This window comes from Schistocerca gregaria, chromosome 3 (genome assembly GCF_023897955.1).
Source record: "Schistocerca gregaria isolate iqSchGreg1 chromosome 3, iqSchGreg1.2, whole genome shotgun sequence".
Taxonomy (NCBI): domain Eukaryota; kingdom Metazoa; phylum Arthropoda; class Insecta; order Orthoptera; family Acrididae; genus Schistocerca; species Schistocerca gregaria.
In genome coordinates, this window is record NC_064922.1 from 1,859,183 (window position 1) to 1,884,832 (window position 25,650).

General features: G+C 49.4%; 2 non-coding genes across 2 annotated transcripts; both read right to left on the minus strand.

Moving 5' to 3' along the window:
- Nucleotides 1–13,472: 13,472 nt before the first annotated feature.
- Trnas-aga (transfer RNA serine (anticodon AGA)) lies at nucleotides 13,473–13,545 on the minus strand. Its single transcript has one exon. It is a non-coding gene; the product is annotated as a tRNA-Ser (tRNA).
- Nucleotides 13,546–16,640: 3,095 nt separating this feature from the next.
- Nucleotides 16,641–16,713, minus strand: Trnas-aga (transfer RNA serine (anticodon AGA)). Its single transcript has one exon. It is a non-coding gene; the product is annotated as a tRNA-Ser (tRNA).
- Between the last annotated feature and the right edge of the window lie 8,937 nt (nucleotides 16,714–25,650).

A 25,650-nucleotide genomic window follows, 5' to 3' on the forward strand; every position in this document is an offset into this window, starting at 1 on the left:
GATGCTAATCATTCGCTTGTATCTTCCTAGACACATCTGCAGGCTGAGAATTATTCCACTTGCATGGCAAGGTGCGCATGTAGGTGTGTTAAATATTCTGGAGGCACTGGGTATTGATCCCAGTACCTCTCGCATACTAAACGAGCGCTCTACCATCTGAGCTACGCCCGCCCCCCCCCCCCCCCCCCCCCCCGAAGACTAATGGTGCTACATACAGCCATATAGACGACACAGACCCTTGCACTCCCATTATTCAGCAGACAAACACTACTCTCTATGTATCCGTTAGGGTGTCTTTCAGGTTTCGTGCATTCTGTATCGAATCGTAGTTGGCCACAATGAAAGTGGCACGTATAACGTTGAAAATAGAGTTCGGACACCGCTCTGAGTAAGACGAACGTGTTGTCCACCCTCTAGACTTCAATGAGGTTAAGCCGTGATACCTAAGACAGATCTGCACTCGATGACACCTCGATAACAGCCGGTCCCCACACTTACATCTTGCTCTCCTTACGTCAGTATACATCATATCAGTCTGTGACGCTGGCTTTGCAACATCTTACGTGCCTTTAGGTTCGCCGCGACCAGCACTTACAATGCACTGACCACAAAAAATTGAGGCGCCTCGGCTTGAACCCTGCACCTTTCTCATGCGAAACGAACGCTCTACCAACTGAGCTACGCCCCAGGCACGACCAAACTGCGCTATTCCCCATTCTTTGCGACTCTGATGCGCACGGAAACGATGGTTGGTTGGTTTGTAGCGGTGAAGGGAGCAGAGTACAAAGGCGCGGACACGTTCATATACACAAAAGTTCCAAGTAGTTTCGATGCTCTGGTATTACAAATGCAAATTCCGTCTGTTTTTTAACGTCTCAAATTGAAAGAGCCGTCACAAATTGCTCCGTTTTCACTCCTTGTCGACAATGATACAGCACCTGAGGTAACAAACACATCCCGAGCCCCATTGTGCACTCCATTATTCATGCCAACGCAGTGCCTCGCTCTTTACTACTGTGTACCAATCTTGTCGTCCAACTGCCAAACCCCAGGCCACAACAAGTTTCCGCGTCTCCATTGCACTGCGCATACTACAAAACGCTCCCCAAACTTGGCACTCACCCACGCAGCCGACTTTTCCGACTTTCCACGACGCTCACGCTAGTGACAGCATTATTTATAGTTCGGCGTCACGCCAAAGCGAATGAGCACATTTCGCCTACGGCTTAGGCCGCCCTCCTAGTGTGGCTGCTCAGTGTCTGCAGGCAGCGAGGGTCTGCTAGCTTCCTGTGTTCGCACCTATGTCACCTGTGCTTGCTTGTCAGAGACAGACTATCGCAAAACATACAACTCACTCCATGAATTGATTGCTACGGCATCTGTTATCAGCAGTCACAACTAGCAACACCAGTAGCAGCCGACTGCACGCAAAGAATAGGAATGTGCAGTGGGATTTACGTGAACTCGGCGCAAGGCAGATCTTTCCGACATAGGCTTGAGAATCTTACAGGAACACTTGTACTGTTTCTAAATAAAGTGTAGGCGTGGGGGGAGGGTGCTTCCCGCGCACTAATAACAGCACGCTTGCCAATTGTGGATGCTAATCATTCGCTTGTATCTTCCTAGACACATCTGCAGGCTGAGAATTATTCCACTTGCATGGCAAGGTGCGCATGCAGGTGTGTTAAATATTCTGGAGGCACTGGGTATTGATCCTAGTACCTCTCGCATACTAAGCGAGCGCTCTACCATCTGAGCTACGCCCGCCCCCCCGAAGACTAATGGTGCTACATACAGCCATATAGACGACACAGACCCTTGCACTCCCATTATTCAGCAGACAAACACTACTCTCTATGTATCCGTTAGGGTGTCTTTCAGGTTTCGTGCATTCTGTATCGAATCGTAGTTGGCCACAATGAAAGTGGCACGTATAACGTCGAAAATAGAGTTCGGACACCGCTCTGAGTAAGACGAACGTGTTGTCCACCCTCTAGACTTCAATGAGGTTAAGCCGTGATACCTAAGACAGATCTGCACTCGATGACACCTCGATAACAGCCGGTCCCCACACTTACATCTTGCTCTCCTTACGTCAGTATACATCATATCAGTCTGTGACGCTGGCTTTGCAACATCTTACGTGCGTTTAGGTTCGCCGCGAGCAACACTTACAATGCACTGACCACAAAAAATGGAGGCGTCGCGGCTTGAACCCTGCACCTTTCTCATGCGAAGCGAACGCTCTACCAACTGAGCTACGCCCCAGGCACGACCAAACTGCGCTATTCCCCATTCTTTGCGACTCTGATGCGCACGGACACGATGGTTGGTTGGTTTGTAGCGGTGAAGGGAGCAGAGTACAAAGGCGAGGACACGTTCATATACACAAAAGTTCCAAGTAGTTTCGATGCTCTGGTATTACAAATGCAAATTCCGTCTGTTTTTAACGTCTTAAATTGAAAGAGCCGTCACAAATTGCTCCGTTTTCACTCCTTGTCGACAATGATACAGCACCTGAGGTAACAAACACATCCCGAGCCCCATTGTGCACTCCATTATTCATGCCAACTCAGTGCCTCGCTCTTTACTACTGTGTACTAATCTTGTCGTCCAACTGCAAAACACTGGGCCACAACAAGTTTCCGCGTCTCCATTGCACTGCGCATACTACAAAACGCTCCCCAAACTTGGCACTCACCCACGCAGCCGACTTTTCCGACTTTCCACGACGCTCACGCTAGTGACAGCATTATTTATCGTTCGACGTCGCGCCAAAGCGAATGAGCACATTTCGCCTATGGCTTAGGCCGCCCTCCTAGTGTGGCTGCTCAGTGTCTGCAGGCAGCGACGGTCTGCTAGCTTCCTGTGTTCGCACCTATGTCACCTGTGCTTGCTTGTCAGAGACAGACTATCGCAAAACATACAACTCACTCCATGAATTGATTGCTACGGCATCTGTTATCAGCAGTCACAACAATCAACACCAGTAGCAGTCGACTGCACGCAAAGGATTGGAATGTGCAGTGGGATTTACGTGAACTCGGCGCAAGGCAGATCTTTCCGACATAGGCTTGAGAATCTTACGGGAACGCTTGTACTGTTTCTAAATAAAGTGTAGGCGTGGGAGGAGGGTGCTTCCCGCGCACTAATAACAGCACGCTTGCCAATTGTGGATGCTAATCATTCGCTTGTATCTTCCTAGACACATCTGCAGGCTGAGAATTATTCCACTTGCATGGCAAGACGCGCATTTAGGTGTGTTAAAAATTCTGGAGGCACTGGCTATTGATCCCAGTACCTCTCGCATACTAAGCGAGCGCTCTACCATCTGAGCTACGCCCGCCCCCCACGAACAATAATGGTGCTACATACAGCCATATAGACGACACAGACCCTTGCACTCCCATTATTCAGCAGACAAACACTACTCCCTATGTATCCGTTAGGGTGTATTTCAGGTTTCGTGCATTCTGTATCGAATCGTAGTTGGCCACAATGAAAGTGGCACGTATAACGTCGAAAATAGAGTTCGGACACCGCTCTGAGTAAGACGAACGTGTTGTCCACCCTCTAGACTTCAATGAGGTTAAGCCGTGATACCTAAGACAGATCTGCACTCGATGACACCTCGATAACAGCCGGTCCCCACACTTACATCTTGCTCTCCTTACGTCAGTATACATCATATCAGTCTGTGACGCTGGCTTTGCAACATCTTACGTGCGTTTAGGTTCGCCGCGACCAACACTTACAATGCACTGACCACAAAAAATTGAGGCGCCGCGGCTTGAACCCTGCACCTTTCTCATGCGAAGCGAATGCTCTACCAACTGAGCTACGCCCCAGGCACGACCAAACTGCGCTATTCCCCATTCTTTGCGACTCTGATGCGCACGGACACGATGGTTGGTTGGTTTGTAGCGGTGAAGGGAGCAGAGTACAAAGGCGCGGACACGTTCATATACACAAAAGTTCCAAGTAGTTTCGATGCTCTGGTATTACAAATGCAAATTCCGTTTGTTTTTAACGTCTTAAATTGAAAGAGCCGTCACAAATTGCTCCGTTTTCACTCCTTGTCGACAATGATACAGCACCTGAGGTAACAAACACATCCCGAGCCCCATTGTGCACTCCATTATTCATGCCAACACAGTGCCTCGCTCTTTACTACTGTGTACCAAACTTGTCGTCCAACTGCAAAACACTGGGCCACAACAAGTTTCCGCGTCTCCATTGCACTGCGCATACTACAAAACGCTCCCCAAACTTGGCACTCACCCACGCAGCCGACTTTTCCGACTTTCCACGACGCTCACGCTAGTGACAGCGTTATTTATAGTTCGACGTCGCGCCAAAGCGAATGAGCACATTTCGCCTACGGCTTAGGCCGCCCTCCTAGTGTGGCTGCTCGGTGTCTGCAGGCAGCGAGGGTCATCTAGCTTCCTGTGTTCGCACCTATGTCACCTGTCCTTGCTTGTCAGAGACAGACTATCGCAAAACATACAACTCACTCCATGAATTGATTGCTACCCCATCTGTTATCAGCAGTCACAACTAGCAACACCAGTAGCAGCCGACTGCACGCAAAGAATAGGAATGTGCAGTGGGATTATGTGAACTCGGCGCAAGGCAGATCTTTCCGACATAGGCTTGAGAATCTTACGGGAACACTTGTACTGTTTCTAAATAAAGTGTAGGCGTGGGAGGAGGGTGCTTCCCGCGCACTAATAACAGCACGCTTGCCAATTGTGGATGCTAATCATTCGCTTGTATCTTCCTAGACACATCTGCAGGCTGAGAATTATTCCACTTGCATGGCAAGGTGCGCATGTAGGTGTGTTAAATATTCTGGAGGCACTGGCTATTGATCCCAGTACCTCTCGCATACTAAGCGAGCGCTCTACCATCTGAGCTACGCCCGCCGCCCCGAAGACTAATGGTGCTACATACAGCCATATAGACGACACAGACCCTTGCACTCCCATTATTCAGCAGACAAACACTACTCTCTATGTATCCGTTAGGGTGTCTTTCAGGTTTCGTGCATTCTGTATCGAATCGTAGTTGGCCACAATGAAAGTGGCACGTATAACGTCGAAAATAGAGTGCGGACACCGCTCTGAGTAAGACGAACGTGTTGTCCACCCTCTAGACTTCAATGAGGTTAAGCCGTGATACCTAAGACAGATCTGCACTCGATGACACCTCGATAACAGCCGATCCACACACTTACATCTTGCTCTCCTTACGTCAGTATACATCATATCAGTCTGTGACGCTGGCTTTGCAACATCTTGCGTGCCTTTAAGTTCGACGCGACCAACACTTACCATGCACTGACCACAAAAAATGGAGTCGCCGCGGCTTGCACCCTGCACCTTCCTCATGCGAAGCGAACGCTCTACGAACTGAGCTACGCCCCAGGCACGACCAAACTGCGCTCTTCCCCATTCTTTGCGACTCTGATGCGCACGGACACGATGGTTGGTTGGTTTGTAGCGGTGAAGGGAGCAGAGTACAAAGGCGCGGACACGATGGTTGGTTGGTGCGCATGTAGGTGTGTTAAAAATTCTGGAGGCACTGGGTATTGATCCCAGTACCTCTCGCATACTAAGCGAGCGCTCTACCATCTGAGCTACGCCCGCCCTCCCCGCAGACTAATGGTGCTACATACAGCAATATAGACGACACAGACCCTTGCACTCCCATTATTCAGCAGACAAACACTACTCTCTATGTATCCGTTAGGGTGTCTTTCAGGTTTCGTGCATTCTGTATCGAATCGTAGTTGGCCACAATGAAAGTGGCACGTATAACGTCGAAAATAGAGTGCGGACACCGCTCTGAGTAAGACGAACGTGTTGTCCACCCTCTAGACTTCAATGAGGTTAAGCCGTGATACCTAAGACAGATCTGCACTCGATGACACCTCGATAACAGCCGATCCACACACTTACATCTTGCTCTCCTTACGTCAGTATACATCATATCAGTCTGTGACGCTGGCTTTGCAACATCTTGCGTGCCTTTAAGTTCGACGCGACCAACACTTACCATGCACTGACCACAAAAAATGGAGTCGCCGCGGCTAGCACCCTGCACCTTCCTCATGCGAAGCGAACGCTCTACGAACTGAGCTACGCCCCAGGCACGACCAAACTGCGCTCTTCCCCATTCTTTGCGACTCTGATGCGCACGGACACGATGGTTGGTTGGTGTGTAGCGGTGAAGGGAGCAGAGTACAAAGGCGCGGACACGTTCATATACACAAAAGTTCCAAGTAGTTTCGATGCTCTGGTATTACAAATGCAAATTCCGTCTGTTTTTAACGTCTTAAATTGAAAGAGCCGTCACAAATTGCTCCGTTTTCACTTCTTGTCGACAATCATACAGCACCTGAGGTAACAAACACATCTCGAGCCCCATTGTGCACTCCATTATTCATGCCAACTCAGTGCCTCGCTCTTTACCACTGTGTACCAATCTTGTCGTCCATCTGCAAAACACTAGGCCACAACAAGTTTCCGCGTCTCCATTGCACTGCGCATACTACAAAACGCTCCCCAAACTTGGCACCCACCCACGCAGCCCACTTTTCCGACTTTCCACGACGCTCACGCTAGTGACAGCATTATTTATAGTTCGACGTCGCGCCAAAGCGAATGAGCACATTTCGCCTACGGCTTAGGCCGCCCTCCTAGTGTGGCTGCTCGGTGTCTGCAGGCAGCGAGGGTATGCTAGCTTCCTGTGTTCGCACCTATGTCACCTGTGCTTGCTTGTCAGAGACAGACTATCGCAAATCATACAACTCACTCCATGAATTGATTGCTACGGCATCTGTTATCAGCAGTCACAACTAGCAACACCAGTAGCAGCCGACTGCACGCAAAGAATAGGAATGTGCAGTGGGATTTACGTGAACTCGGCGCAAGGCAGATCTTTCCGACATAGGCTTGAGAATCTTACGGGAACACTTGTACTGTTTCTAAATAAAGTGTAGGCGTGGGAGGAGGGTGCTTCCCGCGCACTAATAACAGCACGCTTGCCAATTGTGGATGCTAATCATTCGCTTGTATCTTCCTAGACACATCTGCAGGCTGAGAATTATTCCACTTGCATGGCAAGGTGCGCATGTAGGTGTGTTAAAAATTCTGGAGGCACTGGGTATTGATCCCAGTACCACTCGCATTCTAAGCGAGCGCTCTACCATCTGAGCTACGCCCGCCGCCCCCCCCCCAAAGGCTGATGGTGCTACATACAGCAATATAGACGACACAGACCCTTGCACTCCCATTATTCAGCAGACAAACACTACTCTCTATGTATCCGTTAGGGTGTCTTTCAGGTTTCGTGCATTCCGTATCGAATCGTAGTTGGTCACAATGAAAGTGGCACGTATAACGTCGAAAATAGAGTTCGGACACCGCTCTGAGTAAGACGAACGTGTTGTCCACCCTCTAGACTTCAATGAGGTTAAGCCGTGATACCTAAGACAGATCTGCACTCGATGACACCTCGATAACAGCCGGTCTCCACACTTACATCTTGCTCTCCTTACGTCAGTATACATCATATCAGTCTGTGACGCTGGCTTTGCAACATCTTGCGTGCCTTTAGGTTCGCCGCGACCAACACTTACAATGCACTGACCACAAAAAATGGAGGCGCCGCGGCTTGAACCCTGCACCTTTCTCATGCGAAGCGAACGCTCTACAAACTGAGCTACGCCCCAGCCACGACCAAACTGCGCTATTCCCCATTTTTTGCGACTCTGATGCGCACGGACACGATGGTTGGTTGGTTTGTAGCGGTGAAGGGAGCAGAGTACAAAGGCGCAGACACGTTCATATACACAAAAGTTCCAAGTAGTTTCGATGCTCTGGTATTACAAATGCAAATTCCGTCTGTTTTTAACGTCTCAAATTGAAAGAACTGTCACAAATTGCTCCGTTTTCACTCCTTGTCGACAATCATACAGCACCTGAGGTAACAAACACATCTCGAGCCTCATTGTGCACTCCATTATTCATGCCAACTCAGTGCCTCGCTCTTTACGACTGTGTACCAATCTTGTCGTCCAACTGCAAAACACTAGGCCACAACAAGTTTCCGCGTCTCCATTGCACTGCGCATACTACAAAACGCTCCCCAAACTTGGCACTCACCCACGCTGCCGACTTTTCCGACTTTCCACGACGCTCACGCTAGTGACAGCATTATTTATAGTTCGACGTCGCGCCAAAGCGAATGAGCACATTTCGCCTACGGCTTAGGCCGCCCTCCTAGTGTGGCTGCTAGGTGTCTGCAGGCAGCGACGGTCTGCTAGTTTCCTGTGTTCGCACCTATGTCACCTGTGCTTGCTTGTCAGAGACAGACTATCGCAAAACATACAACTCACTCCATGAATTGATTGCTACGGCATCTGTTATCAGCGGTCACAACTAGCAACACCAGTAGCAGCCGACTGCACGCAAAGAATAGGAATGTGCAGTGGGATTTACGTGAACTCGGCGCAAGGCAGATCTTTCCGACATAGGCTTGAGAATCTTACGGGAACACTTGTACTGTTTCTAAATAAAGTGTAGGCGTGGGAGGAGGGTGCTTCCCGCGCACTAATAACAGCACGCTTGCCAATTGTGGATGTTATCATTCGCTTGTATCTCCCTAGACACATCTGCAGGCTGAGAATTATTCCACTTGCATATCAAGGTGCACATGTAGGTGTGTTAAAAATTCTGGAGGCACTGGGTATTGATCCCAGTACCTCTCGCATTCTAAGCGAGCGCTCTACCATCTGAGCTACGGCCGCCCCCTCGAAGACTAATAGTGCTACATACAGCCATATAGACGACACATACCCTTGCACTCCCATTATTCAGCAGACAAACACTACTCTCTATGTATCCGTTAGTGTGTATTTCAGGTTTCGTGCATTCTGTATCGAATCGTATTTGGCCACAATGAAAGTGGCACGTATAACGTTGAAAATAGAGTTCGGACACCGCTCTGAGTAAGACGAACGTGTTGTCCACCCTCTAGACTTCAACGAGGTTAAGCCGTGGTACCTAAGACAGATCTGCACTCGATGACACCTCGATAACAGCCGGTCCCCACACTTACATCTTGCTCTCCTTACGTCAGTATACATCATATCAGTCTGGGACGCTGGCTTTGCAACATCTTGCGTGCCTTTAGGTTCGCCGCGCCCAACACTTACAATGCACTGACCACAAAAAATGGAGGCGCCGCGGCTTGAACCCTGCACCTTTCTCATGCGAAGCGAACGCTCTACCAACTGAGCTACGCCCCAGGCACGACCAAACAGCGCTATTCCCCATTCTTTGCGACTCTGATGCGCACGGACACGATGGTTGGTTGGTTTGTAGCGGTGAAGGGAGCAGAGTACAAAGGCGCGGACACGTTCATATACACAAAAGTTCCAAGTAGTTTCGATGCTCTGGTATTACAAATGCAAATTCCGTCTGTTTTTAACGTCTTAAATTGAAAGAGCCGTCACAAATAGCTCCGTTTTCACTCCTTGTCGACAATCATACAGCACCTGAGGTAACAAACACATCTCGAGCCCCATTGTGCACTCCATTATTCATGCCAACTCAGTGCCTCGCTCTTTACGACTGTGTACCAATCTTGTCGTCCAACTGCAAAACACTAGGCCACAACAAGTTTTCGCATCTCCATTGCACTGCGCATACTACAAAACGCTCCCCAAACTTGGCACTCACCCACGCAGCCGACTTTTCCGACTTTCCACGACGCTCACGCTAGTGACAGCATAATCTATAGTTCGACGTCGCGCCAAAGCGAATGAGCACATTTCGCCTACGGCTTAGGCCGCCCTCCTAGTGTGGCTGCTAGGTGTCTGCAGGCAGCGACGGTCTGCTAGCTTCCTGTGTTCGCACCTATGTCACCTGTGCTTGCTTGTCAGAGACAGACTATCGCAAAACATACAACTCACTCCATGAATTGATTGCTACGGCATCTGTTATCAGCAGTCACAACTAGCAACACCAGTAGCAGCCGACTGCACGCAAAGAATAGGAATGTGCAGTGGGATTTACGTGAACTCGGCGCAAGGCAATCTTTCCGACATAGGCTTGAGAAACTTACGGGAACACTTGCACTGTTTCTAAATAAAGTGTAGGCGTGGGAGGGGGTTGCTTCCCGCGCACTAATAACAGCACGCTTGCCAATTGTGGATGTTATCATTCGCTTGTATCTTCCTAGACACATCTGCAGGCTGAGAATTATTCCACTTGCATGGCAAGGTGCGCATGTAGGTGTGTTAAGAATTCTGGAGGCACTGGCTATTGATCCCAGTACCTCTCGCATTCTAAGCGAGCGCTCTACCATCTGAGCTACGCCCGCCCCCCCGAAGACTAATGGTGCTACATACAGCCATATAGACGACACAGACCCTTGCACTCCCATTATTCAGCAGACAAACACTACTCTCTATGTATCCGTTAGGGTGTCTTTCAGGTTTCGTGCATTCTGTATCGAATCGTAGTTGGCCACAATGAAAGTGGCACGTATAACGTCGAAAATGGAGTTCGGACACCGCTCTGAGTAAGACGAACGTGTTGTCCACCCTCTAGACTTCAATGAGGTTAAGCCGTGATACCTAAGACAGATCTGCACTCGATGACACCTCGATAACAGCCGGTCCCCACACTTACATGTTGCTCTCCTTACGTCAGTATACATCATATCAGTCTGTGACGCTGGCTTTGCAACATCTTGCGTGCCTTTAGGTTCGCCGCGCCCAACACTTACAATGCACTGACCACAAAAAATTGAGGCGCCGCGGCTTGAACCCTGCACTTTTCTCATGCGAAGCGAACGCTCTACCAACTGAGCTACGCCCCAGGCACGACCAAACTGCGCTGTTCCCCATTCTTTGCGACTCTGATGCGCACGGACACGATGGTTGGTTGGTTTGTGGCGGTGAAGGGAGCAGAGTACAAAGGCGCGGACACGTTCATATACACAAAAGTTCCAAGTAGATTCGATGCTCTGGTATTGCAAATGCAAATTCCGTCTGTTTTTAACGTCTTAAATTGAAAGAGCCGTCACAAATAGCTCCGTTTTCACTCCTTGTCGACAATCATACAGCACCTGAGGTAACAAACACATCTCGAGCCCCATTGTGCACTCCATTATTCATGCCAACGCAGTGCCTCGCTCTTTACGACTGTGTACCAATCTTGTCGTCCAACTGGAAAACACTAGGCCACAACAAGTTTCCGCGTCTCCATTGCACTGCGCATACTACAAAACGCTACCCAAACTTGGCACTCACCCACGCAGCCGACTTTTCCGACTTTTCACGACGCTCACGCTAGTGACAGCATAATCTATAGTCCGACGTCGCGAGAAAGCGAATGAGCACATTTCGCCTACGGCTTAGGCCGCCCTCCTAGTGTGGTTGCTAGGTGTCTGCAGGCAGCGACGGTCTGCTAGCTTCCTGTGTTCGCACCTATGTCACCTGTGCTTGCTTGTCAGAGACAGACTATCGCAAAACATACAACTCACGCCATGAATTGATTGCTACGGCATCTGTTATCAGCAGTCACAACTAGCAACACCAGTAGCAGCCGACTGCACGCAAAGAATAGGAATGTGCAGTGGGATTTACGTGAACTCGGCGCAAGGCAGATCTTTCCGACATAGGCTTGAGAATCTTACGGGAACACTTGTACTGTTTCTAAATAAAGTGTAGGCGTGGGAGGAGGGTGCTTCCCGCGCACTAATAACAGCACGCTTGCCAATTGTGGATGTTATCATTCGCTTGTATCTTCGTAGACACATCTGCAGGCTGAGAATTATTCCACTTGCATGGCAAGGTGCGCATGTAGGTGTGTTAAAAATTCTGGAGGCACTGGGTATTGATCCCAGTACCTCTCGCATTCTAAGCGAGCGCTCTACCATCTGAGCTACGCCCGCCCCCTCGAAGACTAATGGTGCTACATACAGCCATATAGACGACACAGACCCTTGCACTCCCATTATTCAGCAGACAAACACTACTCACTATGTATCCGTTAGGGTGTCTTTCAGGTTTGGTGCATTCTGTATCGAATCGTAGTTGGCCACAATGAAAGTGGCACGTATAACGTCGAAAATAGAGTTCGGACACCGCTCTGAGTAAGACGAACGTGTTGTCCACCCTCTAGACTTCAATGAGGTTAAGCCGTGATACCTAAGACAGATCTGCACTCGATGACACCTCGATAACAGCCGGTCCCCACACTTACATCTTGCTCTCCTTACGTCAGTATACATCATATCAGTCTGTGACGCTGTCTTTGCAACATCTTGCGTGCCTTTAGGTTTGCCGCGACCAACACTTACAATGCACTGACCACAAAAAATGGAGGCGCCGCGGCTTGAACCCTGCACCGTTCTTATGCGAAGCGAACGCTCTACCAACGGAGCTACGCCCCAGGCACGACCATACTGCGCTATTCCCCTTTCTTTGCGACTCTGATGCGCACGGACACGATAGTTGGTTGGTTTGTAGCGGTGAAGGGGGCAGAGTACAAAGGCGCAGACACGTTCATATACACAAAAGTTCCAAGTAGTTTCGATGCTCTGGTATTACAAATGCAAATTCCGTCTGTTTTTAACGTCTTAAATTGAAAGAGCCGTCACAAATTGCTCCGTTTTCACTCCTTGTCGACAATCATACAGCACCTGAGGTAACAAACACATCTCGAGCCCCATTGTGCACTCCATTATTCATGCCAACTCAGTGCCTCGCTCTTTACTACTGTGTACCATTCTTGTCGTCCAACTGCAAAACACTAGGCCACAACAAGTTTCCGCGTCTCCATTGCACTGCGCATACTACAAAACGCTCCCCAAACTTGGCACTCACCCACGCAGCCGACTTTTCCGACTTTCCACGACGCTCACGCTAGTGACAGCATTATTTATAGTTCGACGTCGCGCCAAAGCGAATGAGCACATTTCGCCTACGGCTTAGGCCGCCCTCCTAGTGTGGCTGCTAGGTGTCTGCAGGCAGCGACGGTCTGCTAGCTTCCTGTGTTCGCACCTATGTCACCTGTGCTTGCTTGTCAGAGACAGACTATCGCAAAACATACAACTCACGCCATGAATTGATTGCTACGGCACCTGTTATCAGCAGTCACAACTAGCAACACCAGTAGCAGCCGACTGCACGCAAAGAATAGGAATGTGCAGTAGGATTTACGTGAACTCGGCGCAAGGCAGATCTTTCCGACATAGGCTTGAGAATCTTACGGGAACACTTGTACTGTTTCTAAATTAAGTGTAGGCGTGGGAGGAGGGTGCTTCCCGCGCACTAATAACAGCACGCTTGCCAATTGTGGATGTTATCATTCGCTTGTATCTTCGTAGACACATCTGCAGGCTGAGAATTATTCCACTTGCATGGCAAGGTGCGCATGTAGGTGTGTTAAAAATTCTGTAGGCACTGGGTATTGATCCCAGTACCTCTCGCATTCTAAGCGAGCGCTCTACCATCTGAGCTACGCCCGCCCCCTCGAAGACTAATGGTGCTACATACAGCCATATAGACGACACAGACCCTTGCACTCCCATTATTCAGCAGACAAACACTACTCTCTATGTACCCGTTAGTGTGTCTTTCAGGTTTCGTGCATTCTGTATCGAATCGTAGTTGGCCACAATGAAAGTGGCACGTATAACGTCGAAAATAGAGTTCGGACACTGCTCTGAGTAAGACGAACGTGTTGTCCACCCTCTAGACTTCAATCAGGTTAAGCCGTGATACCTAAGACAGATCTGCACTCGATGACACCTCGATAACAGCCGGTCCCCACACTTACGTCTTGCTCTCCTTACGTCAGTATACATCATATCAGTCTGTGACGCTGGCTTTGCAACATCTTGCGTGCCTTTAGGTTCGCCGCGACCAACACTTACAATGCACTGACCACAAAAAATGGAGGCGCCGCGGCTTGAACCCTGCACCTTTCTCATGCGAAGCGAACGCTCTACCAACTGAGCTACGCCCCAGGCACGACCAAACTGCGCTATTCCCCATTCTTTGCGACTCTGATGCGCACGGACACGATGGTTGGTTGGTTTGTAGCGGTGAAGGGAGCAGAGTAAAAAGGCGCGGACACGTTCATATACACAAAAGTTCCAAGTAGTTTCGATGCTCTGGTATTACAAATGCAAATTCCGTCTGTTTTTAACGTCTTAAATTGAAAGAGCCGTCACAAATTGCTCCGTTTTCACTCCTTGTCCACAATCATACAGCACCTGAGGTAACAAACACATCTCGAGCCCCATTGTGCACTCCATTATTCATGCCAACTCAGTGCCTCGCTCTTTACTACTGTGTACCAATCTTGTCGTCCAACTGCAAAACACTAGGCCACAACAAGTTTCCGCATCTCCATTGCACTGCGCATACTACAAAACGCTCCCCAAACTTGGCACTCACCCACGCAGCCGACTTTTCCGACTTTCCACGACGCTCACGCAACGCTCACGCTAGTGACAGCATTATTTATAGTTCGACGTCGCGCCAAAGCGAATGAGCACATTTCGCCTACGGCTTAGGCCGCCCTCCTAGTGTGGCTGCTAGGTGTCTGCAGGCAGCGACGGTCTGCTAGCTTCCTGTGTTCGCACCTATGTCACCTGTGCTTGCTTGTCACAGACAGACTATCGCAAAACATACAACTCACGCCATGAATTGATTGCTACGGCATCTGTTATCAGCAGTCACAACTAGCAACACCAGTAGCAGCCGACTGCACGCAAAGAATAGGAATGTGCAGTGGGATTTACGTGAACTCGGCGCAAGGCAGATCTTTCCGACATAGGCTTGAGAATCTTACGGGAACACTTGTACTGTTTCTAAATAAAGTGTAGGCGTGGGAGGAGGGTGCTTCCCGCGCACTAATAACAGCACGCTTGCCAATTGTGGATGTTATCATTCGCTTGTATCTTCGTAGACACATCTGCAGGCTGAGAATTATTCCACTTGCATGGCAAGGTGCGCATGTAGGTGTGTTAAAAATTCTGGAGGCACTGGGTATTGATCCCAGTACCTCTCGCATTCTAAGCGAGCGCTCTACCATCTGAGCTACGCCCGCCCCCTCGAAGACTAATGGTGCTACATACAGCCATATAGACGACACAGACATTTGCACTCCCATTATTCAGCAGACAAACACTACTCTCTATGTACCCGTTAGGGTGTCTTTCAGGTTTCGTGCATTCTGTATCGAATCGTAGTTGGCCACAATGAAAGTGGCACGTATAACGTCGAAAACAGAGTTCGGACACCGCTCTGAGTAAGACGAACGTGTTGTCCACCCTCTAGACTTCAATGAGGTTAAGCCGTGATACCTAAGACAGATCTGCACTCGATGACACCTCGATAACAGCCGGTCCCCACACTTACATCTTGCTCTCCTTACGTCAGTATACATCATATCAGTCTGTGACGCTGGCTTTGCAACATCTTGCGTGCCTTTAGGTTCGCCGCGACCAACACTTACAATGCATTTGACCACAAAAAATGGAGGCGCCGCGGCTTGAACCCTGCACCGTTCTTATGCGAAGCGAACGCTCTACCAACGGAGCTACGCCCCAGGCACGACCATACTGCGCTATTCCCCTTTCTTTGCGACTCTGATGCGCACGGACACGATAGTTGGTTGGTTTGTAGCGGTGAAGGGAGGAGAGTACAAAGGCGCGGACACGTTCATATACACAAAAGTTCCAAGTAGTTTCGATGCTCAGGTATTACAAATGCAAATTCCGTCTGTTTTTAACGTCTTAAATTGAAAGAGCCGTCACAAATTGCTCCGTTTTCACTCCTTGTCGACAATCATACAGCACCTGAGGTAACAAACACATCTCGAGCCCCATTGTGCACTCCATTATTCATGCCAACTCAGTGCCTCGCTCTTTACTACTGTGTACCATTCTTGTCGTCCAACTGCAAAACACTAGGCCACAACAAGTTTCCGCGTCTCCATTGCACTGCGCATACTACAAAACGCTCCCCAAACTTGGCACTCACCCACGCAGCCGACTTTTCCGACTTTCCACGACGCTCACGCTAGTGACAGCATTATTTATAGTTCGACGTCGCGCCAAAGCGAATGAGCACATTTCGCCTACGGCTTAGGCCGCCCTCCTAGTGTGGCTGCTAGGTGTCTGCAGGCAGCGACGGTCTGCTAGCTTCCTGTGTTCGCACCTATGTCACCTGTGCTTGCTTGTCAGAGACAGACTATCGCAAAACATACAACTCACGCCATGAATTGATTGCTACGGCACCTGTTATCAGCAGTCACAACTAGCAACACCAGTAGCAGCCGACTGCACGCAAAGAATAGGAATGTGCAGTAGGATTTACGTGAACTCGGCGCAAGGCAGATCTTTCCGACATAGGCTTGAGAATCTTACGGGAACACTTGTACTGTTTCTAAATTAAGTGTAGGCGTGGGAGGAGGGTGCTTCCCGCGCACTAATAACAGCACGCTTGCCAATTGTGGATGTTATCATTCGCTTGTATCTTCGTAGACACATCTGCAGGCTGAGAATTATTCCACTTGCATGGCAAGGTGCGCATGTAGGTGTGTTAAAAATTCTGTAGGCACTGGGTATTGATCCCAGTACCTCTCGCATTCTAAGCGAGCGCTCTACCATCTGAGCTACGCCCGCCCCCTCGAAGACTAATGGTGCTACATACAGCCATATAGACGACACAGACCCTTGCACTCCCATTATTCAGCAGACAAACACTACTCTCTATGTACCCGTTAGTGTGTCTTTCAGGTTTCGTGCATTCTGTATCGAATCGTAGTTGGCCACAATGAAAGTGGCACGTATAACGTCGAAAATAGAGTTCGGACACTGCTCTGAGTAAGACGAACGTGTTGTCCACCCTCTAGACTTCAATGAGGTTAAGCCGTGATACCTAAGACAGATCTGCACTCGATGACACCTCGATAACAGCCGGTCCCCACACTTACGTCTTGCTCTCCTTACGTCAGTATACATCATATCAGTCTGTGACGCTGGCTTTGCAACATCTTGCGTGCCTTTAGGTTCGCCGCGACCAACACTTACAATGCACTGACCACAAAAAATGGAGGCGCCGCGGCTTGAACCCTGCACCTTTCTCATGCGAAGCGAACGCTCTACCAACTGAGCTACGCCCCAGGCACGACCAAACTGCGCTATTCCCCATTCTTTGCGACTCTGATGCGCACGGACACGATGGTTGGTTGGTTTGTAGCGGTGAAGGGAGCAGAGTACAAAGGCGCGGACACGTTCATATACACAAAAGTTCCAAGTAGTTTCGATGCTCTGGTATTACAAATGCAAATTCCGTCTGTTTTTAACGTCTTAAATTGAAAGAGCCGTCACAAATTGCTCCGTTTTCACTCCTTGTCGACAATCATACAGCACCTGAGGTAACAAACACATCTCGAGCCCCATTGTGCACTCCATTATTCATGCCAACCCAGTGCCTCGCTCTTTACTACTGTGTACCAATCTTGTCGTCCAACTACAAAACACTAGGCCACAACAAGTTTCCGCGTCTCCATTGCACTGCGCATACTTCAAAACGCTCCCCAAACTTGGCATTCACCCACGCAGCCGACTTTTCCGACTTTCCACGACGCTCACGCAACGCTCACGCTAGTGACAGCATTATTTATAGTTCGACGTCGCGCCAAAGCGAATGAGCACATTTCGCCTACGGCTTAGGCCGCCCTCGTAGTGTGGCTGCTAGGTGTCTGCAGGCAGCGACGGTCTGCTAGCTTCCTGTGTTCGCACCTATGTCACCTGTGCTTGCTTGTCACAGACAGACTATCGCAAAACATACAACTCACGCCATGAATTGATTGCTACGGCATCTGTTATCAGCAGTCACAACTAGCAACACCAGTAGCAGCCGACTGCACGCAAAGAATAGGAATGTGCAGTGGGATTTACGTGAACTCGGCGCAAGGCAGATCTTTCCGACATAGGCTTGAGAATCTTACGGGAACACTTGTACTGTTTCTAAATAAAGTGTAGGCGTGGGAGGAGGGTGCTTCCCGCGCACTAATAACAGCACGCTTGCCAATTGTGGATGTTATCATTCGCTTGTATCTTCGTAGACACATCTGCAGGCTGAGAATTATTCCACTTGCATGGCAAGGTGCGCATGTAGGTGTGTTAAAAATTCTGGAGGCACTGGGTATTGATCCCAGTACCTCTCGCATTCTAAGCGAGCGCTCTACCATCTGAGCTACGCCCGCCCCCTCGAAGACTAATGGTGCTACATACAGCCATATAGACGACACAGACCCTTGCACTCCCATTATTCAGCAGACAAACACTACTCTCTATGTACCCGTTAGGGTGTCTTTCAGGTTTCGTGCATTCTGTATCGAATCGTAGTTGGCCACAATGAAAGTGGCACGTATAACGTCGAAAACAGAGTTCGGACACCGTTCTGAGTAAGACGAACGTGTTGTCCACCCTCTAGACTTCAATGAGGTTAAGCCGTGATACCTAAGACAGATCTGCACTCGATGACACCTCGATAACAGCCGGTCCCCACACTTACATCTTGCTCTCCTTACGTCAGTATACATCATATCAGTCTGTGACGCTGGCTTTGCAACATCTTGCGTGCCTTTAGGTTCGCCGCGACCAACACTTACAATGCATTTGACCACAAAAAATGGAGGCGCCGCAGCTTGAACCCTGCACCTTTCTCATGCGAAGCGAACGCTCTACCAACTGAGCTACGCCCCAGGCACGACCAAACTGCGCTATTCCCCATTCTTTGCGACTCTGATGCGCACGGACACGATGGTTGGTTGGTTTGTAGCGGTGAAGGGAGCAGAGTACAAAGGCGCGGACACGTTCATATACACAAAAGTTCCAAGTAGTTTCGATGCTCTGGTATTACAAATGCAAATTCCGTCTGTTTTTAACGTCTTAAATTGAAAGAGCCGTCACAAATTGCTCCGTTTTCACTCCTTGTCGACAATCATACAGCACCTGAGGTAACAAACACATCTCGAGCCCCATTGTGCACTCCATTATTCATGCCAACCCAGTGCCTCGCTCTTTACTACTGTGTACCAATCTTGTCGTCCAACTACAAAACACTAGGCCACAACAAGTTTCCGCGTCTCCATTGCACTGCGCATACTTCAAAACGCTCCCCAAACTTGGCATTCACCCACGCAGCCGACTTTTCCGACTTTCCACGACGCTCACGCAACGCTCACGCTAGTGACAGCATTATTTATAGTTCGACGTCGCGCCAAAGCGAATGAGCACATTTCGCCTACGGCTTAGGCCGCCCTCGTAGTGTGGCTGCTAGGTGTCTGCAGGCAGCGACGGTCTGCTAGCTTCCTGTGTTCGCACCTGTCACCTGTGCTTGCTTGTCACAGACAGACTATCGCAAAACATACAACTCACGCCATGAATTGATTGCTACGGCATCTGTTATCAGCAGTCACAACTAGCAACACCAGTAGCAGCCGACTGCACGCAAAGAATAGGAATGTGCAGTGGGATTTACGTGAACTCGGCGCAAGGCAGATCTTTCCGACATAGGCTTGAGAATCTTACGGGAACACTTGTACTGTTTCTAAATAAAGTGTAGGCGTGGGAGGAGGGTGCTTCCCGCGCACTAATAACAGCACGCTTGCCAATTGTGGATGTTATCATTCGCTTGTATCTTCGTAGACACATCTGCAGGCTGAGAATTATTCCACTTGCATGGCAAGGTGCGCATGTAGGTGTGTTAAAAATTCTGGAGGCACTGGGTATTGATCCCAGTACCTCTCGCATTCTAAGCGAGCGCTCTACCATCTGAGCTACGCCCGCCCCCTCGAAGACTAATGGTGCTACATACAGCCATATAGACGACACAGACCCTTGCACTCCCATTATTCAGCAGACAAACACTACTCTCTATGTACCCGTTAGGGTGTCTTTCAGGTTTCGTGCATTCTGTATCGAATCGTAGTTGGCCACAATGAAAGTGGCACGTATAACGTCGAAAATAGAGTTCGGACACCGCTCTGAGTAAGACGAACGTGTTGTCCACCCTCTAGACTTCAATGAGGTTAAGCCGTGATACCTAAGACAGATCTGCACTCGATGACACCTCGATAACAGCCGGTCACCACACTTACATCTTGCTCTCCTTACGTCAGTATACATCATATCAGTCTGTGACGCTGGCTTTGCAACATCTTGCGTGCCTTTAGGTTCGCCGCGACCAACACTTACAATGCATTTGACCACAAAAAATGGAGGCGCCGCGGCTTGAACCCTGCACCTTTCTCATGCGAAGCGAACGCTCTACCAACTGAGCTACGCCCCAGGCACGACCAAACTGCGCTATTCCCCATTCTTTGCGACTCTGATGCGCACGGACACGATGGTTGGTTGGTTTGTAGCGGTGAAGGGAGCAGAGTACAAAGGCGCGGACACGTTCATATACACAAAAGTTCCAAGTAGTTTCGATGCTCTGGTATTACAAATGCAAATTCCGTCTGTTTTTAACGTCTTAAATTGAAAGAGCCGTCACAAATTGCTCCGTTTTCACTCCTTGTCGACAATCATACAGCACCTGAGGTAACAAACACATCTCGAGCCCCATTGTGCACTCCATTATTCATGCCAACCCAGTGCCTCGCTCTTTACTACTGTGTACCAATCTTGTCGTCCAACTACAAAACACTAGGCCACAACAAGTTTCCGCGTCTCCATTGCACTGCGCATACTTCAAAACGCTCCCCAAACTTGGCATTCACCCACGCAGCCGACTTTTCCGACTTTCCACGACGCTCACGCAACGCTCACGCTAGTGACAGCATTATTTATAGTTCGACGTCGCGCCAAAGCGAATGAGCACATTTCGCCTACGGCTTAGGCCGCCCTCGTAGTGTGGCTGCTAGGTGTCTGCAGGCAGCGACGGTCTGCTAGCTTCCTGTGTTCGCACCTGTCACCTGTGCTTGCTTGTCACAGACAGACTATCGCAAAACATACAACTCACGCCATGAATTGATTGCTACGGCATCTGTTATCAGCAGTCACAACTAGCAACACCAGTAGCAGCCGACTGCACGCAAAGAATAGGAATGTGCAGTGGGATTTACGTGAACTCGGCGCAAGGCAGATCTTTCCGACATAGGCTTGAGAATCTTACGGGAACACTTGTACTGTTTCTAAATAAAGTGTAGGCGTGGGAGGAGGGTGCTTCCCGCGCACTAATAACAGCACGCTTGCCAATTGTGGATGTTATCATTCGCTTGTATCTTCGTAGACACATCTGCAGGCTGAGAATTATTCCACTTGCATGGCAAGGTGCGCATGTAGGTGTGTTAAAAATTCTGGAGGCACTGGGTATTGATGCCAGTACCTCTCGCATTCTAAGCGAGCGCTCTACCATCTGAGCTACGCCCGCCCCCTCGAAGACTAATGGTGCTACATACAGCCATATAGACGACACAGACCCTTGCACTCCCATTATTCAGCAGACAAACACTACTCTCTATGTACCCGTTAGGGTGTCTTTCAGGTTTCGTGCATTCTGTATCGAATCGTAGTTGGCCACAATGAAAGTGGCACGTATAACGTCGAAAATAGAGTTCGGACACCGCTCTGAGTAAGACGAACGTGTTGTCCACCCTCTAGACTTCAATGAGGTTAAGCCGTGATACCTAAGACAGATCTGCACTCGATGACACCTCGATAACAGCCGGTCACCACACTTACATCTTGCTCTCCTTACGTCAGTATACATCATATCAGTCTGTGACGCTGGCTTTGCAACATCTTGCGTGCCTTTAGGTTCGCCGCGACCAACACTTACAATGCATTTGACCACAAAAAATGGAGGCGCCGCGGCTTGAACCCTGCACCTTTCTCATGCGAAGCGAACGCTCTACCAACTGAGCTACGCCCCAGGCACGACCAAACTGCGCTATTCCCCATTCTTTGCGACTCTGATGCGCACGGACACGATGGTTGGTTGGTTTGTAGCGGTGAAGGGAGCAGAGTACAAAGGCGCGGACACGTTCATATACACAAAAGTTCCAAGTAGTTTCGATGCTCTGGTATTACAAATGCAAATTCCGTCTGTTTTTAACGTCTTAAATTGAAAGAGCCGTCACAAATTGCTCCGTTTTCACTCCTTGTCGACAATCATACAGCACCTGAGGTAACAAACACATCTCGAGCCCCATTGTGCACTCCATTATTCATGCCAACCCAGTGCCTCGCTCTTTACTACTGTGTACCAATCTTGTCGTCCAACTACAAAACACTAGGCCACAACAAGTTTCCGCGTCTCCATTGCACTGCGCATACTTCAAAACGCTCCCCAAACTTGGCATTCACCCACGCAGCCGACTTTTCCGACTTTCCACGACGCTCACGCAACGCTCACGCTAGTGACAGCATTATTTATAGTTCGACGTCGCGCCAAAGCGAATGAGCACATTTCGCCTACGGCTTAGGCCGCCCTCGTAGTGTGGCTGCTAGGTGTCTGCAGGCAGCGACGGTCTGCTAGCTTCCTGTGTTCGCACCTGTCACCTGTGCTTGCTTGTCACAGACAGACTATCGCAAAACATACAACTCACGCCATGAATTGATTGCTACGGCATCTGTTATCAGCAGTCACAACTAGCAACACCAGTAGCAGCCGACTGCACGCAAAGAATAGGAATGTGCAGTGGGATTTACGTGAACTCGGCGCAAGGCAGATCTTTCCGACATAGGCTTGAGAATCTTACGGGAACACTTGTACTGTTTCTAAATAAAGTGTAGGCGTGGGAGGAGGGTGCTTCCCGCGCACTAATAACAGCACGCTTGCCAATTGTGGATGTTATCATTCGCTTGTATCTTCGTAGACACATCTGCAGGCTGAGAATTATTCCACTTGCATGGCAAGGTGCGCATGTAGGTGTGTTAAAAATTCTGGAGGCACTGGGTATTGATGCCAGTACCTCTCGCATTCTAAGCGAGCGCTCTACCATCTGAGCTACGCCCGCCCCCTCGAAGACTAATGGTGCTACATACAGCCATATAGACGACACAGACCCTTGCACTCCCATTATTCAGCAGACAAACACTACTCTCTATGTACCCGTTAGGGTGTCTTTCAGGTTTCGTGCATTCTGTATCGAATCGTAGTTGGCCACAATGAAAGTGGCACGTATAACGTCGAAAATAGAGTTCGGACACCGCTCTGAGTAAGACGAACGTGTTGTCCACCCTCTAGACTTCAATGAGGTTAAGCCGTGATACCTAAGACAGATCTGCACTCGATGACACCTCGATAACAGCCGGTCACCACACTTACATCTTGCTCTCCTTACGTCAGTATACATCATATCAGTCTGTGACGCTGGCTTTGCAACATCTTGCGTGCCTTTAGGTTCGCCGCGACCAACACTTACAATGCATTTGACCACAAAAAATGGAGGCGCCGAAGCTTGAACCCTGCACCTTTCTCATGCGAAGCGAACGCTCTACCAACTGAGCTACGCCCCAGGCACGACCAAACTGCGCTATTCCCCATTCTTTGCGACTCTGATGCGCACGGACACGATGGTTGGTTGGTTTGTAGCGGTGAAGGGAGCAGAGTACAAAGGCGCGGACACGTTCATATACACAAAAGTTCCAAGTAGTTTCGATGCTCTGGTATTACAAATGCAAATTCCGTCTGTTTTTAACGTCTTAAATTGAAAGAGCCGTCACAAATTGCTCCGTTTTCACTCCTTGTCGACAATCATACAGCACCTGAGGTAACAAACACATCTCGAGCCCCATTGTGCACTCCATTATTCATGCCAACCCAGTGCCTCGCTCTTTACTACTGTGTACCAATCTTGTCGTCCAACTACAAAACACTAGGCCACAACAAGTTTCCGCGTCTCCATTGCACTGCGCATACTACAAAACGCTCCCCAAACTTGGCATTCACCCACGCAGCCGACTTTTCCGACTTTCCACGACGCTCACGCAACGCTCACGCTAGTGACAGCATTATTTATAGTTCGACGTCGCGCCAAAGCGAATGAGCACATTTCGCCTACGGCTTAGGCCGCCCTCCTAGTGTGGCTGCTAGGTGTCTGCAGGCAGCGACGGTCTGCTAGCTTCCTGTGTTCGCACCTATGTCACCTGTGCTTGCTTGTCACAGACAGACTATCGCAAAACATACAACTCACGCCATGAATTGATTGCTACGGCATCTGTTATCAGCAGTCACAACTAGCAACACCAGTAGCAGCCGACTGCACGCAAAGAATAGGAATGTGCAGTGGGATTTACGTGAACTCGGCGCAAGGCAGATCTTTCCGACATAGGCTTGAGAATCTTACGGGAACACTTGTACTGTTTCTAAATAAAGTGTAGGCGTGGGAGGAGGGTGCTTCCCGCGCACTAATAACAGCACGCTTGCCAATTGTGGATGTTATCATTCGCTTGTATCTTCGTAGACACATCTGCAGGCTGAGAATTATTCCACTTGCATGGCAAGGTGCGCATGTAGGTGTGTTAAAACTTCTGGAGGCACTGGGTATTGATCCCAGTACCTCTCGCATTCTAAGCGAGCGCTCTACCATCTGAGCTACGCCCGCCCCCTCGAAGACTAATGGTGCTACATACAGCCATATAGACGACACAGACCCTTGCACTCCCATTATTCAGCAGACAAACACTACTCTCTATGTACCCGTTAGGGTGTCTTTCAGGTTTCGTGCATTCTGTATCGAATCGTAGTTGGCCACAATGAAAGTGGCACGTATAACGTCGAAAATAGAGTTCGGACACCGCTCTGAGTAAGACGAACGTGTTGTCCACCCTCTAGACTTCAATGAGGTTAAGCCGTGATACCTAAGACAGATCTGCACTCGATGACACCTCGATAACAGCCGGTCACCACACTTACATCTTGCTCTCCTTACGTCAGTATACATCATATCAGTCTGTGACGCTGGCTTTGCAACATCTTGCGTGCCTTTAGGTTCGCCGCGACCAACACTTACAATGCATTTGACCACAAAGAATGGAGGCGCCGCGGCTTGAACCCTGCACCTTTCTCATGCGAAGCGAACGCTCTACCAACTGAGCTACGCCCCAGGCACGACCAAACTGCGCTATTCCCCATTCTTTGCGACTCTGATGCGCACGGACACGATGGTTGGTTGGTTTGTAGCGGTGAAGGGAGCAGAGTACAAAGGCGCGGACACGTTCATATACACAAAAGTTCCAAGTAGTTTCGATGCTCTGGTATTACAAATGCAAATTCCGTCTGTTTTTAACGTCTTAAATTGAAAGAGCCGTCACAAATTGCTCCGTTTTCACTCCTTGTCGACAATCATACAGCACCTGAGGTAACAAACACATCTCGAGCCCCATTGTGCACTCCATTATTCATGCCAACCCAGTGCCTCGCTCTTTACTACTGTGTACCAATCTTGTCGTCCAACTACAAAACACTAGGCCACAACAAGTTTCCGCGTCTCCATTGCACTGCGCATACTTCAAAACGCTCCCCAAACTTGGCATTCACCCACGCAGCCGACTTTTCCGACTTTCCACGACGCTCACGCAACGCTCACGCTAGTGACA